Source organism: Lemur catta, chromosome 3 (genome assembly GCF_020740605.2).
Source record: "Lemur catta isolate mLemCat1 chromosome 3, mLemCat1.pri, whole genome shotgun sequence".
In the NCBI taxonomy this organism is placed as follows: Eukaryota; Metazoa; Chordata; class Mammalia; order Primates; family Lemuridae; genus Lemur; species Lemur catta.
This window is the reverse complement of record NC_059130.1, coordinates 106,595,723-106,613,274: the sequence shown is the minus strand read 5'-3', so window position 1 is coordinate 106,613,274 and position 17,552 is coordinate 106,595,723. Positions and strand designations below refer to the sequence as shown.

Below are 17,552 nucleotides of genomic sequence, written 5' to 3'. Positions count from 1 at the left end.
TCACTTGAAAGAGTATGTGAATTAAACGTCCTCTGTTAGGATGCGCTGGGCTGCAAGTAACAGATAACCTATCCAAAACTGCCTTAAACGATAAGGATAGTATTATCGCACCTAGTGATAAATTGCAAGGCAGAGTGACTCCCAAGTTAGTTAGCTTGTGGTTTCATAAGCACTGGGATCTTTTTCTTGGCTTTCCCCTACATGTTTGCAAAACAATTTCCCCCACCCCCCCACTCCCCCAAATTGCAGATTGCAGAAGTGAGTAAATCTTATTCCTCTTTCACAGCATATTACTGTAATGATTCAGGCAAAGCCCCTTTCTTGTTTTGTAGTCTTCCTCTTTATTTATAAATTCTACTCTCATTCCCTCTATGCTCTAGACACCCGCTCTGATATGTTCAATGTATGCCTGTCTTGTAAGTAGAGTTATTGTGAATATGTTCAATTCACTAAATTACACTCAACTGTTTTGGTTTTTCATTTTTTTCAATCTTTTGCTAATTCCATGACCCAGAATGAAAGATGGGACTCAGTAGTGCTTTTTCCCTCTGCAGGAAGTGTTTTAGATCACAGTTTGGAAGGCCTCATCTACCGCTTTTGTGGTTTCTGTGACAACGTAGAACCTAGACTTTCCTTGACCATCAGATGGTGTTCCTCTTTAAGGGTCTGCAAGCCAGCCCATTTGTTCTAGGCCTGGCCCAAATTTATATCACAATATATGATATTATTCCTTTTCTTAGTTTAAAAAATTAACATTGTGATATGTTCCTGTTGCTATTTGGAAATCTAACTCATAACTTCCAACTTGCATATGTTTTCATATTAACAGTAGTAACATTAATGTTTAAGTAGTGCTTAACTCCTCCCAACTTGCATATGTTTTCATATTAACAGTAGTAATATTAATGTTTAAATAGTGCTTAACTCTGTGACAGATGCTTTAAATGTTTCAATTCATATACTTCTCACAACAACACTATGAGGATTGTTATTATTACTCCCATTTTATAGATGAGAGGGAGGCACAGAGAGATTACTCAAAATTTTTTTTTCTATTGTCCAAAGTCAGAGCTAGTAAGTGATGGACCCTGAATCTCAAATCAGGCAGTCTGTCTTCAGAATCCAGGCATATAACCACTGTATATCTACCATGTTTACTTCATTCAGTCCCTTGATGATAGAAACCTAGATTGCCTTCAACTCTACACTACCATGAAAAATGCTAAAATAAGCAAATGTTTAGATTGGTGTGAAAATTCCCCTGGTCCATATAGCTATGGCTGTGCTCAAGTTCGCTAGATATTGCCAGATTACTTTTCAGAATGGCTGTACTGTTTACTTTCCTATTGCCAGTGCGAAAGAACTCATATCCACATCTTCACCAGTCATTAGTGTTATCCATCTTCCTAATTTTGCCAGTTTGATGGATGTAAAGTGGCAGCTCTTGGTTGTTTTGATTTGCATGTCACTGATTATAATTAAATTTGAGAATTTTTTCATTTGCTTCTTTGTATGTGATGGTATATAGACTTCTTTAGTATGTGAAACTAAGGTATCTATAAATTCTTTGCCCATTTTTTCTGTTTGATTTTCTGTCTTATTTATTTGCAGGAATCTTTGCATATTCTAGATGTTAACCCTTTGTTTTAAACATTGCAAATATCTTCTTTCAGTCTATCACCTTCCTGTTAACTTTATCTGCAATGTCATTAAATAAGTAGATGTCCTAAATTTTGACCTTATGGTTTGGAGTCTTTTTTAGGAAGCCTTTATTTACCCTAGGTGACATAGATTTTTCCTGTATTTTCTTACATTAGCTTTATAGTTTTAACTTCTACATTTAAGTCTTTAATCCATCTGGATTCCATCTTCTGTATGGTTCTAAGTAAAAATCCAGCTTTCTTCTCCCTACAGTGAAATAGTTATTCCATCACCATCTGAAAAACAATCTTTGCAATCTAGCACCCCAAACACATTACATATACGCTTTATTTTTAAGCTCTGCATTCTATTTCATTGGTCTTTTTCTTTGTTTCAGTGCCAGCAGCACAATGTTTTTATTACTGTGGCTTTGTGGTGGAGCCAGTTCTACCAGTAGGGCAGGTACTCCTACTTTTCAAAAATAGATTTAGCTTTTATAGACCTTTATTCTTCTATATTCATTTTAGAGTGAGCTTTATAATAGTTTTTCAACATTACTACTGGAATTTTTATTGGAATTTCACTGAATATGTACAGATTAATTTGGGAGAGAACTAACATCTTTGCATGGAACACTCCTTCCCCAGAATTCAGTGTGGCTGGTTTCCTTTACCTCTTTTTTTTTTTTTTTTTTTTTGAGACAGAGTCTCACTCTGTTGCCCAGACTAGAGTGCCGTGGCGTCAAGCTCACAGCAACGTCAAACTCCTGGGCTCAAGCAATCCTACTGCCTCAGCCTCCTGAGTAGCTGGGACTACAGGCATGTGCCACCATGCCGGGCTAATTTTTTTTTTCTATATATATTTTTAGCCGTCCAGATCATTTCTTTCTATTTTTAGTAGAGACGGGGGTCTTGCTCTTGCTCAGGCTGGTCTCGAACTCCTGACCTCAAGGGATCCTCCCGCCTCGGCCTCCCAGAGTGCTAGGATTACAGGTGTGAGCCACTGTGCCCGGCCTTCCTTTACCTCTTTTAGGTCTCTGCTAAAATGTCAAGGAAGCCTTCCTTGACTATCCAAAATTAAGTAGCACAATAACACTCTGTCACTCTCTACTCTCTATTCTTGTTTCTTATTTAAGTTTTTTCATAGCATTTATTGCCATCTGACTTTATTTACTGCTTCTCCACTAAAATGTAATATTGGTGATGGCAGATGCTTTGTTTTGTTCTCTGCTATATCCCTAGTGCCCCCAAAAGTACCTGGGTTTCTTGTAGGTGCTCTGGATATTAAGTAAATGAATAAAATTTTTGCACTATTTGGGTTATGCCAAGTATGACAGATCTTCTTATGTCCCTGAGTTTAAAGTTTTTTTCTTGATAAATTTCTTGGGCATTGCTTTTAGGCTAATTACTGCAGACCAGTAATCAGCCAACTATACCAATGCATGTCTGCCTGCTGCCTGTTTTTATAAATAAAGATTTATTGGAACACATCTATATTTATTCATTTAAATATTGTCTATGGCTGCTCTTGTACTGTAAGAACAGATTTGAATAGCTGCAATACAGACCATGTGGCCCTCAAAGTGGAAAATATTTTCCGTTTGGCCCTTTACAGAAAAAGTTTGCTGATTCCTGCAATACATTATACAAGTAGTTTAGTTGCTATTGTAGATAGTATATTTTTATTACATTTTTAAGGTGGTTATTGCTGGTATAAGAACATTATGGATTTTTTTTTTTTTTTTTTTGGAGACAGAGTCTCACTCTGTTGCTCTGGCTAGGCTATAGTACAGTGGCATCATCATAGCTCACTGCAACCTCAAACTCCTGGGCTCAAGCAATCCTCCTGCCTCAGCCTCCTGAGTAGCTGGGACTACAGGCACACACCACCACGACCGGCTAATTTTTTCTATTTTTAGTAGAGACAGGGTCTCTCTCTTGCTCAGGCTGGTCTCAAACTCCTGACCTCAAGCGATACTCCCACGTTAGCCTCCCAAAGTGCTGGCAATACAGGTGCGGGCCACTATTGATTTTTGTGAGATAACTTCTATTCTTGCAAATATGCTTCATTCTTTTATAATTCCAATAGTTTTCCTGCTGATACTGTTTTATTTTCCATACAGACTGTCATATCATTGGCAAGCAATGGCAATTGCATCTCTTCCCTTTCTATTTTTACATACTTCTTTTACCTAAAAGAATTGGCCAGACTCTCCAACACTCTGGGTAACACTAGTGTTAATAGTGAGCATCCACAGCTTAGTCCTGACCTTAATGCTGTTTCATCAGGTTTCTCTATTAAATGTGAAAAAAGAGATGTGATTTTTTTATCCTTCGATCCATCAATGTAGTGATTTATATTGACAGATTTTCTGCTGTTGGGCGATTGTTCTACTTCTGGGATAACTCATATGCATCATGATTTTTATCTTTTAAATATCCTGTTGAGTTTGGGTACCTACTATTTTATTTAGGATATTTGCATTGTGGGTTCCTTAGTTGCCATTCCAAGATCTATGCAATGTGACTCTTCCCTATTTTTCCCACCTTTGTTGGAACTGCAAGCTAAGCACTATGCTGGATGCTAGGTTACAAAAATGGCTAAGATATTGCCCCTGTTTTTTCTTTTCTTTCTTTTTCTCTCTCTCTTTCATTTTTTCTTTCTTTCTTTGACAGGATCTTGCTATGTTGCCCAGGCTGGTCTCAAACTCCTGGGCTCAAGCAATCCTCTCACCTCAGCCTCCTGAGCATCTGGGACTACAAACATTGCCATGCCTGGCTTCGTAGTCCCTGTTTTTAGTAGCTGCCATTATAACAGCAGAAACAGACATTTATACAATTTGCATAGACATAAAAGCTATGTGAACAAAGGGCTCCTTACAAAAGTAAATTAATCTTTAGCACTGAACAAGCTTGCTCTTATGTATTATTATCTTTCTTTTTTATTTATTTTTAAGTTTTTAAATTGACAAATAATAATTGTACATATTCATGAGGTAAATAGTGATGTTTTGCAACATATAACGTATAGTGATCAGATCACAGTGATAAACATATCCATTTCTTTGGGTTGGGAACATTGAATATCCTCCTTCTAGCTGTTTGACACTATGTAATATTGTTGCCTATAGTCATCCTACTGTATTATCTTTCTAATATCCTTTCACCATTGCCTTTTCCATTCATCTCTGCCAATGTGACTCCTACACAACCAAAAAGCAAGACCAAACAATGGAAAGCACGTAACATAGTGGTTAAGAGCTCAGGCTTGAGAGATATATGTAGCCTCCCATTCTAGCCATCCCTTTACTAGCTGTATGACCTCAGACATATTGCGTTACCTCGCAAAGAATCTATTTCCTCATCTGTCAAATTGAGAATAATGATGCCTTCATCTCAAGAGGATATAATGAGCTAAACTGTGGGAAGGTTTTCGACACAGAGCCCAACAGGGCACTAGGATTTTCCCTTTCTGTCGTTCTGTGATCATTCCTGGACAACAAGAAGGTCACGTAAGTGTCTTTCCTCTGACCTCTGACTTTTGACAGCAGCTAAGTAGCATCACTCATTTCACATTTCATCATGTTCCCCGTGAGGTAGTTCCATGTCTATATATCTGGGCTTCCACCCTTACCATTTAATAGCTGTTCGTATCTTGGGCAAGTCATTTAAACTCCCAGCAAGTCTATTTTCTCATCTGTAAAACAAGCGTAATTATAAGGTTATCCCTGTTTCATAGGATTTTCATATAAATTAAATGATCAATATGCATAAAGACCCAGCAGAGCATTTGGCACATAAGTGTTTAATACTTGTTAGCTGTTCTCAATTTTAGTATTATTGACAAGACTGTATGCTTCCTAAGGGGAGGAACTGTGTTTTATAGTATAGCATAATGACTAAGAGCACAGACTTTGGAATCTCAGATTGAAATCTAAACTCCACTGCAAGTATGTTGCTCTGGGTAAACCTCTCTAGGCCTTAGTTTTCTTATGTGCAAAATTAATATGATCACAGAACCCTGTTCCTAGAGATTGTTGTAGTGAGTTAATCCACTCATTTAGCATTTAGCACAGTACCTGATATAAATATTGATTTTTTTTTTATCAATTCTTATGTGCCTGGCACTGTGCTTAATGTTTTATTTGGCACTGTCCTAAATACTTATTTCTGTGAACCCCTTAACCCCTAGATAGCATAGCACTACTCATATAATAATCTTTCAAATATTTGTTGAATGAGTGAGTGAATTAGTGAATGCTGACTTGTAGACCAAAAGAAGCTTGACTGTGTAAGCTGGTTTGTCCCAGGTTAACACTTCTCATTCCTCTGTGGTGAGTTTGTGTATAAAACATGAGCCCCAGCATCTGTAAAAAGCAGGAGATTGTGGAAAAGGAGAGCTTTTAGACCTTGACTTTTTTACTCTAAAGAAATCACTCATACTTTAGTGCTCTAATTTATTTCTCAGAACTGAAAATATGAATTTTAAAAAGTTACTGTAGGCAAAAATGTTAAAATTTACGACATTCAGGGTCATGGAGAAAGTAGAGAAAGGAACACCTTTTTGGAGGAAATAAAAATCAATGCAGGCCGGGCGCGGTGGCTCATGCCTGTAATCCTAGCCCTCTGGGAGGCCCAGGCGGGTGGATCGCTCGAGGTCAGGAGTTCGAGACCAGCCTGAGTGAGACCCCCCATCTCTACTAAAAATAGAAATAAATTATCTGGACAACTAAAAATATATATATAAAAAAAAAAACTAGCCGGGCATGGTGGCGCATGCCTGTAGTCCCAGTTACTGAGGAGGCTGAGGTAGTAGGATCGCTTAAGCCCAGGAGTTTGAGGTTGCTGTGAGCTAGGCTGACGCCATGGCACTGACTCTAGCCCAGGCAACAAAGTGAGACTCTGTCTCAAAAAAAAAAAAAAAAAAATCAATGCAACTGTTCTTGAGGGCATTTAGTGTAAAATAATTCGGAATGTTCACAAAGGTTTAGCACAAGGCTGATCATTTTAGCAATGTATATGATAGCAAAAAATACAAATAATCTTGATGTCTAATAGGAGGGGATGGAATAATTAAATGATACTTCATCCATACATAAGATATCCTGTAGCCATTCAAAAAGAATTTGTAGAAATGAATTTGATGACATGGAAAAATATTACAGATAGTTAACCTATTAACTGTGTGACCTTAAGCAAATTACTTAACTCCTCTGCCTTAGTTTCCTTATCATTAAATGAGAATACTAATATTGCCTTCCTTATAAAATTCTCATGAAGTTGAAATGAATTATTATACGTAAAAATATCTGGGATAGTACCTGGCCCATAGTAAACATTATGTAAATGTAAGCTGTAATTATTATTATGTGAAAAAAAAAGTTTTAAAATAATGTGTACAGTATGTTATTTTTTATAAAACATGTACATAGAGAAAATGGCATAAAAATAAATACTTCAAAGTGTTAATAGTTAGAACTTGATGTTGGAAATAAGCTGTAGTTTTAATTTTTAATTTTTTGAGATAAGCTGTAGTTTTTATTCTTTTTGCCTCTTTTTATGACAATTGTATATTTCTTGTATAACTTAAAAAAATAATTTTTTTTAAATGGAAAAAGTAATGTTTTAGTAGGGGAATAAGGGTGTCTGGGACTTTCCTCCCTTTCTGTGCCCTGCTTTTTAGTCCACATGGCCAGTGCAGGAGTGTGTAGGAGAGGTCAGCCTCCTCCATCCACTTTGAAAGGTGATCTTCCCTCTTCTTAAAGGAGAGAGGATCCTCAGGATGCCCTTAGGCAGGGACAGGTTCTTAACAGCTGTGGGGCCCAACAATACAGAACCAACACTGAACTCTAGAGGTGAACAGGATATGAGTCACCACATTGGCCGTAGGTCAAGTTGACTATAATTGTTTCTGTGTTTTTCCTTGGTGGTGAGAATGTGAACTGATGAGACTAATTTAGAAAAGCAAACAAATATACCAGAAGAGAAACATCTAAATAAGTAGTTCCCTTCAAAGTACTTATTTTGAGAACTCACACACTTATTTCAAAAATTTTGCCATTGTTCAAATAATTTTTTGAATTTTTGGGGGGAAGGAGAGAAGGCAAATTGATTGATTTTAAAATTGGTTTATATGAAATATTTTTCTAGCTTCATGATTTTTTAAAAAAATCTTAATACCCAATACTTTTTTAATTATAGTAAAATGGGTATTCTCATGTTTCTACTGGCATTATAAGTCAGTGAAAATCTACCAGAAAGCAATTTGGAAGTAAATATCAAGAACCACCAAATGATTGTCAGTTAAAAATAAATTAAAAAAAAAAAAAAGAATCACCAAATGTTCATATGCTTTGACCCAATAGTCCCACCTCTGATAATCCAGGCTGAGGAAATTAGCTAAAGTATAGAAAAAAACTAAATATATTTCATAATAAAAATCTTGAAACAACCTAAATGTTCAACAAAAGAATAGCACTTCAATAAATTTTTATTACATTATTTTTTTATCCCTGATAGTATTCTATTATGTATATGTACCACATTTTCTTTATCCATTTGTCTGTTGATGGACATTAGGTTGATTCTATATCCATGTGAATAGTACTGTCATAAAAACACCAATGCAGGTATTCCTTTGACATACAGATTTCTTTTCCTTTGGATTTCAGTAGTGGTGTTGCTGGATCACATAGTGGCTCTAGTTTTAGGTTTCTCCTCAGTTTTTTAAAAATTCATTTATATATTTCTTTATTTTAGAGACAGGGTCTTACTCTGTTGTTCAGGCTGGAGGGCAGTGGCACAATCATAGCTCATGGCAACCTTGAACTTCTGAACTTAAGTGACCCTCCCACCTCAGCCTCCCAAGCAGCTAGGACTATAGGCTCCTGCTACCATTCCTGGCAATTTTTTTTTCATAGAGATGTGATCTCACTATTGGCTGTTGCCAGGCTGTTGCAACCCCTGGCCTCAATCTATCCTCCCACCTCAGCCTCCCAGAGTGCTGGGATTATAGGTGTGAGCCACTGTGCCCAGCCTACTTTTAGTTTTTTAAGAAATCTCCATACTGTTTTCCATAGTGGTTGTACTAATTTACTTTCCTACCAACAGAGTATAACAGTTCCCTTTTCTCCATATCCTAGTCAGTATCTGTTATTTTTTGTCTTTTTAATAATAGCCATTCTAAAGTTACTCACATCTTTTATCAAATTAACTTTGAGAATTTACACTGTCATTAAAAGTTTAATTAAATTTTAATTTTTTTTAAGGCAAGCACAAATTTATTGAGAGGGAGCAAGACAGGATTATAGAGCAAGAGCAAAACACAGACTTACAGAGCAAGATACATATACCACAGATGATGACTAGACCCCTTGTCATAGCAAAAAGAGAGCAATTAAATGTTTAATAATTACAAAGTCAAAGAAATGAACATTTCTAAAGTTCCTGATTTACATTGCCATACACCTGTTACTAGATTACTCTCCAGAATTTACCATCTTATTAGCAGATTCATTGATTGATGACTATCCCCCTCCCCAGGGTTTGAGTTGGTGCTGAGCTTCCAGTAGGTGCTCTTTGACGCAGCATTTCCACTCTAGGCATTTCTCCCAGAGAAATAATGAAAATAAATACTGTCTTGAAGGGTTTCATTACTGCATTACTAATCATGGAAATAATTTGAAATCATCTAACCAATGATAGGGGCATTTCTAAATAAAAGATGACACATCCTTAGTGTAGAAAATTTGGTAGCCATTTAAAATTGTGTTTTTTCAAAGAATATTTTACATAGAGAAAATGTTTAGAAAAAAGATGTTAGGTAGATAAAAGCAGGATACAAAAACAGCAGTATAATTTAATTTGTGCAGTTTATTTAAAAGATATATATGTATAGTTGTATGTGTATGTATATGAGTGTGTATGTGTGTGCATGTGTGTATGTCTAATGATCTACCTAAAAGGGAAGGGGCCATCAATGTGCGGTGGAATTACAGGTCATTTTAAAAAAATTTCTTCTTTATATTTTCTATAGAGTCAGAGGAATATACAAAGATGACTAATAAGTTCCTATCCTCAAAAAGAATTAACAGCCCGGCAGAAGAAATACAATCTACAAATGACAAAAATATAAAACAGAATATGAGAACTAGACACCTGCTGTCTCATACTTTGTCCTCCACATATTTTCCTTTGGGGAAAATACCTCTTCCGGCCTGTATGTCTTCTTTTTTTTTTTTTTTGAGACACAGTCTTGCTCAGTCACTCAGGCTAGAGTGCTGTGGCTTCAGCCAAGCTCACAGCAACCTCAAACTCCTGGGCTCAAGCAATCCTCCTGCCTCAGCCTCCCAAGTAGCTGGGAGTACAGGCACTCAACACCACGTCTGGCTGATTTTTCTATTTTTAGTAGAGATGGCGTCTCACTGTTGCTCAGGCTGATCTTGACTCCTGACCTCAAGTGATCCTCCAACCTCGGCCTCCCAGAGTGCTAGGATTACAGGCGTGAGCCACCTCACCCAGCTGCAAACCAGTCTTCTTCAGGGAAAATGAAGCCTAATATGACAGAATATATGACAAAAAAGCATACATATTTATGATGTACAAGATGATATCTTGATATATGTATAAATTTTAGAATGGCAAGTTTGTAGTGACAACACTTATAATCTACTCTCTTGGCAATTTTCAATTATAAAATGTATTGTTATTAACTATAGTCGCCATATTGTGCAATAGATCTCTTAAACTTATTTTTTTCTTTTCTATTTTTTCTTCTTTTTTTTTTTGAGACAGAATGTCGCTTTGTTGCCCTGGCTAGAGTGAGTGCCATGGTGTCAGCCTAGCTCACAGCAACCTCAGACTCCTGGGCTTAAGCGATCCTACTGCCTCAGCCTCCCGGGTAGCTGGGACTACAGGCATGCGCCACCATGCCCGGCTAATTTTTTCTATATATATTTTTAGTTGTCCAGATAATTTCTTTCTATTTTTAGTAGAGACAGAGTCTCGCTCAGGCTGGTCTCGAACTCCTGATCTTGAGCGATCCACCTGCCTCAGCCTCCCAGAGTGCTAGGATTACAGGCGTGAGCCACCGCGCCCGGCCCCTTTTCTATTTTTTCTTTCACAAAATCTCTAAGTCCTATCTTAAACTTATTTTTCATGTCTAACTGAAATTTTGTATCCTTTGACCAACATCTTCCCAATGCCCCCACCCTCAAAATACCATATTTGATTTCAAAAGACATATTTTTCCCACATTTTTATATCTATAAAATAAGAACATTTAGCACAGTTCTAAATATAATGTAAGCATTCAATAAACACTATCTTAGGTTTAGTGAAATATGGTAATACATGTAATACACTTTGAAGAGTACCTGAAATAAGGTATGCAATGAATGTTGAATACGTGATTACTGTTATATACACTAAACCATAGTTAACATTCTGAAACCCACGTATTCTACATAATCCAATCTTGTAGCCATTCTTGTACATCATCAATATAAGATTTACCTTATTCTCTTTAAAGTTACATGATATTCTATAGAATGGATGTACCATGTAATCATTCTTCCCTTAATAAATACTTATTTTTCATATTTTTTTTCTGAGATACCAATAGTGGATACCCTGGTAAAACATCCCTGTACACTTGTGCTAGTATTTCTGTAACATAAAAGACCTAGAAGTAGAGTCACTCTATTATACTCACATGAAAAGTATCTAATAGAAATTTCCAGAGTGAAAGAGGCATGTGAGTGATTGATCAGGATCCTGATTTAGGCAGGGAATATGCAATTATGGGAAGCATACTAGACTTCAAGACAGAAGACCTAAATCCCAGTCGTGGCTCTACTATTTATCTAGGGATACATTGTTTGTTCTTTCACTCATTTATTCAAAAATATTTACTGAATTCTCTCTACTCCATGTCAAGCATGGAGCGTTAAGGCCTAGGAATGCAGAGATGAATAAGACACTGTCCTTGCCCTCAAGAAATTTACAGTAATTGGCAGAAAGATGGACACAAACAGATGCCACTTGCTAACCAAGTGACCTTGTAAAGTTGCTTAACCTCATGAATGTCTGTTTTTTTTTTTCCTTTAAAATGGGTAAGAGTCCTTATACCACAGAGTCGTTGTGAAGATTAAGTGAAATAATGGGAAGTGCCCTCCACAGTGCCTGGCACATAATATGCACTCAGTTAATGGGAGCTATCATTATTGTTTTATTAAGAGGATTTTTGTTATAATAAGTAATTTGTTACAGTTGCTATAATAGAACTTCTACCTCTCTGAACTCCAGTTTCTACAGCATTAAATGAATTGTTGAGACAATAATATAGCATATACAAAGTGGCACTCAATAAATATTAGTTTCTTTTCTTGTATTTTTGTGTTGTGACAAAAGGTCAATCAGCAGATAGAAATGCAAACATCCCTATGTTTGAACACAACATTGATCGCCCTGGTCTGTGTCACAGAGCCAATTCTGTTCACTTCCTTAGCCACACAGATTTCACACCTCTGGCCATATCTGAACATCTGGAAGGAGGATGCATACCTCCCTGCTCATAGCCACAAGTAATCATAGAGACAGGATATTCATATGGTCAAGGGCCGATGGCTGCCTCCTGTGGGGTTCTTTTTCTCCTGGTTTACGAAGCACAGAGCAGTTTGCACCCCATTCTTAATGGAGTCACTTGTTTGCTTGATACTGATTTTTGCAAAATAGTTTATTTTCTTTCGCACATAGATGTAACACAAGAATTAAAGAAGTATATCTTGATACCAAAGATTCTGTGCTTTAGTAACTAGTTAAATTTAAAGACAATTCTAGGGGAAAATTTAGCATAATTAAATGATAAATATTTTGGATAGGCTCTCTGTTTTAGGGATTAACTAGGATCTGATTCTATAACAGATATATTGTTTTGATTTTTTTCCCCCTGTTTCTTTACTTTCTTGGTGGGTTTTAAAAGCACCAGTATTTATTTTTCCTTTCTGGATGTGTGGTTGGCTACATAGATTATAACACATTCTCCTGGTTGTTTTTTTTTTTTTTTAAGAGACAGGGTCTTGCTCTGTCACCTAGGCTGGAGTGCAGGGGCATGATCATAGCTCACGGTAACCTTGAACTCCTGGGCCCAAGCAATCCTCCCGCCTCAGCCTTCCAAGTAGCTAGGACTACAGGTGTGCCCCACCACACCTGGCTGATTTTTAAATATTTTTTTACAGGGATGGGATCTCACTATGTTGCCCAAGTTTGTCTCAAACTCCTGGCCTTAAGTGATCCTTCTGCCTTAGCCTCCTAAAGTGCTGAGATTACAAGCATGAGCAACTACACACAGCCCTCTCCCGGGTTTTTGACAAGCTGACTCTCCTTGCAGAGGTAGTGGTGCGGTGGTCTAGAGCCCAAGTTTCAGAGTCAGGCAGACCTGAGTTTGAGTTCCAGTTCTTCTACTTACTGGCTCTGGGGTCTCAGGCAAAAATCTCTGAAGCACAGTTTTCTTATCTGAGAAATGTTACTGTCATTAAATGATGACATTAACATTATAGAATAAACACAAGAGTTAAAAGAGATAATACATGTAAACTGCTTAACAGAGCTCCTGGTAAGTGCTTCTAGTTTTTAGTTATGATCATGAACATTTAAATTTTCTTTAAGGTACCTCTTGCTGTGCTTGGCACACCGTTGATGCTCAAAACATGTAGCCATTGCAATAAGTTTCTAACTGCTAGGGTTATGGCTTTGTTATTTATTTTTAAAACTTTGTTAGTGATAGTGATTACATGATCTTTAGCCTAGTATTTAGGAACTTGTCTCATGATCTTGGTAACCATGACGGTGCCTGGCACCATGGCTGGCACATAGTAGGCACTCAGTACATAGCTGTTGAATCACACTAAGTTGAAATGAACATCCATTCAAACATTAGCACGAGAGCTGTGTCACTAAATAGCTGTCATTCCAAAATTGACAGCCAACCATGACACAGACATGCTTATACAGTTTGTAAGCCACGATTTCAACATCTGGCATTGCAGATATCTCAATTAATATTCTATTTTCTTTCTAAGGGTCACTCACATGACCCTTAGAAAGAAAGGGTAAACCAACAGAAATATCTAGCTTAGCAGTGAAGAGAATGAGCTTTGTTCTAGGTAGACATAGGCTTACATCCTGGCTTCAGCACTGGCTAGTGGGTCAGTTACTTCATCTCTCTGAGCCACAGTTTTCTCATCTGTGAGCAGGGGATAATAATAGCACCTATCTCATCAGGTTATTGTGAAAATAGCACCTTCCACCTGCTGTTCTCTTTGCCTGAGCCACTCTTCCCCCATATTTCATCTTGATAATTCCTCCTGCTCTTCCAGCATGACTGCCACTTCTTCCAGAATACCTTCCCTGCTGCCCATGGTAGGTAGGGTCCACTGTTATACTCTCCCTCTAGCACCTGCCAATTACTCTTTATATTACTTCTTAAACTACTCTCTTTCTTTCTGGATTGTGAATTCCAAAGGATAGGGATGGTGTCTGTTTCATTCATTCCTGTGTTTCCAATGTCTCATAGTCCCTTGGTACTAATATTTTGGGTGGACTGAACTTGTTAACTGAGTGAAAAACTGAGATAATAATGCACATAAGTACAGAACCTAACATTTAACAAGCTCTCAATAAATGAAAATTATTATTATTATTAATAACAAAATATTGGCAATGAGATTATTCACCTTGAGAAAACTAATATAGTGGGAGGAGCAACAAATTAGAGATAGGTATTGTGACTCTAGCTCTGTATCTCGTTTGTTATACTCCCTTGGGTGAAATGTTTATTCCTCTCATTTTTTCCCTATTAAAATGAACATAAGATATTCACCTTGGTGTCCAACTCTACTTGGTTCTCATAAAATCTGCCCTTTGCCAGACCACACCTAAAAGGCTGTCCTGCATATGTCCAGAGTTTCTAGATATAGATCCTATACTGCCCTTGCACTTCTCCACTTTTTCAGCTGCTAATTGCTAACCGCTGCCCTTCTCCATTCTGATCCTGCCTACCTCCTCAATTTGTTACACCAGTTGGCTACCTCCTAGCTTCTAGCTTTAGAATACACTTGTCCTCAAGATAAAGACCAAAATCCTTAAGGTGCCAACTGAAGTTTCATCTTCTGCACACCATCTTGCTCACTGTGCTCCAGCCACTTGGCTGCCTGGAGGCACTAAACTCCCTGACCCAAGGCCTTTGGGTGCACCAGTCCCCCTGCTTGAAGCATTGTCCCCTATCTCTTTATCAGGCTGACCCCCACTCAACCTCTGTGTCTCATACTTGGCTCTCTTGGAAGAAATTAGGTCTTCCCGCCACTTTCCTTATAGATCAGGTGTGATGCATAGTGTCAGATCTTCACATTTTTAAAGAGAAATTAAGAATCTGGACTTAAATGTGAAATTTCTGTTTTTAATGCTGGTAAATAATTTTAAAAATGTAAAACACTGTGGGCCAAACCAAAATATCTGTAGGTTAGTGACTGCCTGTGGCCTGCCTGTTTGTGACCTGTGCTGTTCAACTTTTAGCTATACTTGGCAACTATTTCTGTGTTAATCATCACTCCATTTATTAACTGTCCTCTCCGTGCCAGGCACTGTCTTGTTGCTTTACATAGATGATCTCATGTAATCTCCAGAACCATCAGTGAGGTCAAGTAAAGTTCAAAGAGGTTAGGATACTTGCCCAAGATCACAAGCTGTATGTGATAGAACCAGGTGCTAAAAGTCCTTCCATTGGACTTCTGTGTGTCAAGGTACAATCTGTCAGTTTAGAATAGGAGCCGGGCGTGGTGGGTCACGCCTGTAATCCCAGCACTTTGGGAGGCCGAGGTGGAAGGATCATTTGAGGCCAGGAGTTTGAGGGCCAGCCTGGGCAACATAGCAAGACCTGTCTCTACAAAAAATTAAAAAATAAGCTGGGTGTGGTGGTGCATGCCTGTAGTCCTAGCTTCTTGAGAGGCTGAGTCGGGAAGATCTCTTTAGCCCAGCAGTTCAAGGCTGCAGTGGGCTATAATAGTGTCACTGTACTCCAGCCTGGGCAACAGAATGGGACCTTGACTCCAAAAACAAACAAACAACAACAACAAAAGACTAGGAGAGGCTCTGAAGTGCTACCTAACAATGACAACTATTAATATTTGTTCTATCTTCACTATGTGCCGGGGATTATGCTAAACACTTTACATGATCTAATTCAATCCTCACAACACCTATATAAAGGAGCTACTGTTATCATCCCCATTTTATAGATGAAGAAACTGAGGTATAGAACGGGTATCTGATTTACCCCAGGTAAAGACAGGATTCAAACTCAGGCAATCTGATGCCACAGTCCCCACTTTTAGGAACCCCTGTTACCAATTTTGGCTTGTGGCAGAGTGTGGGCTGAGGGAGAAAAGGGAGAAATTTGTGAGTCACTCTTTTTCCAATCCAGAGCCCCACAAAGGACTCAACGGAGAGAAGAATCCCCCTGGGTATTTCCATGAACCTGATATTGAGAGATGTGGCCTGCAGGTGGCAGCAACATAATCGTTTCTTTAAATTTTACAATACTCAAAGCTATGGTGAGGAGACTTTAAAAATTCACTCTCATTTGCATGTTGTCATCTGATTGGCCCAATTAATTCTTTGCCAATTCATTGACTTTCTCAGCTCAGGAGAATTGCCTTCAGGATTTGAAACTATGGTGAAATCATCCAGTTTAACTATAGTGGTGACTTTATTTTTATATGGCGCGGGGGGGGGGGTCATCCAGATATTTATTAAATTCATAACCTCGGTAAGATGTTCTTTTTTTGTTGTTGCTTCGTAGCTATGTTTAGTTCTGGATTCTGTTAAGATGTTGGTTTTACAGAAATAAAAAGGACATCATTTGGGGCTGGCGGCCGGTGGCTCACGCCTGTAATCCTAGCATTCTGGGAGGCCAAGGCAGGGAAAAATCACTTGAGCTCAGGACAGGAGTTCGATACCAGCCTAAGCAAAAGCGAGACCCGTCTCTGCTACAAATAGAAAAAAATTAGCTGGACAACTAAAAATAGGAAAAATTAACCGGGCATGGTGGTGCACGCCTGTAGTCCCAGCTACTGGGGATGCTGAGGCAGGAAGATGGCTTGAGCCCCGGAGTTTGAGGTTGCTGTGAGCGAGGTTGATGCCACGGCACTCTAGCCCAGGTGACAGAGCGACTCCGTCTCAAAAAAAAAAAAAAAAAAAAAAAATGCATCGTGTATTTGAAAGTTACATAGATTTTTCTCCTAAGACGTCTTCTAGAAGTGTTATAGCTTTAGGTCTTATATTTAGGGCTAAGTTGAGTTGTAACACAATGGGTTTGGCATTTAGAAAGATCCTCTGGCAGCAGCAAGGAAGGTGTTTGGAGGGTGATAGCCTGGAGACCTGAAACTAGTGAGACTTGGAGAGGGATGATGTTGGCTTCCACTAAGTGATGGTCGGAGTTAAAATATTGGAGATGTAGACTGACTGGACATCGTGGCCTGAAGGAGATGTCAAGAATGATTCCTGAGTTTCTTATACACAAAATTGAGGATAACTTGCTTGTAAAATTTTTGCACCTCAAATTGGCCCTCAATACATAGTTTTTTCTTTTGGGGAGATTATGATTGAAATTTGGTCAGACAGGGGCACAGTTTTCTAAAAGCACACACATTTGTATCAGTTCCCTTCTTGGAGCAGTACTGAATCCTGTCCTTCCAAGCCCAAAGCCCTTTGCCTCCCTCGGCATCAGGAAAGTTGCCAAAGTTCTTGTACCTGCAGGGCGCCGGCAGCGGGCGGCGCATACCCAGAGAGGCCGTACGGGGACCGACCGCCAGGAGAGCAAAGGACTTGCAGTTCCCGCCATTTTGTCCTGCTGGC

At 38.3% G+C, this 17,552-nt stretch overlaps 1 long non-coding RNA gene across 1 annotated transcript; it reads right to left on the bottom strand.

Moving 5' to 3' along the window:
• Positions 1 to 1,788: 1,788 nt before the first annotated feature.
• On the bottom strand, positions 1,789 to 17,538 carry LOC123634309. Its single transcript, XR_006733886.1, has 3 exons — positions 17,448 to 17,538; positions 5,275 to 5,337; positions 1,789 to 1,908 (listed from the first exon to the last, which is right to left on the bottom strand). It is a non-coding gene; the product is annotated as an uncharacterized LOC123634309 (long non-coding RNA).
• Between the last annotated feature and the right edge of the window lie 14 nt (positions 17,539 to 17,552).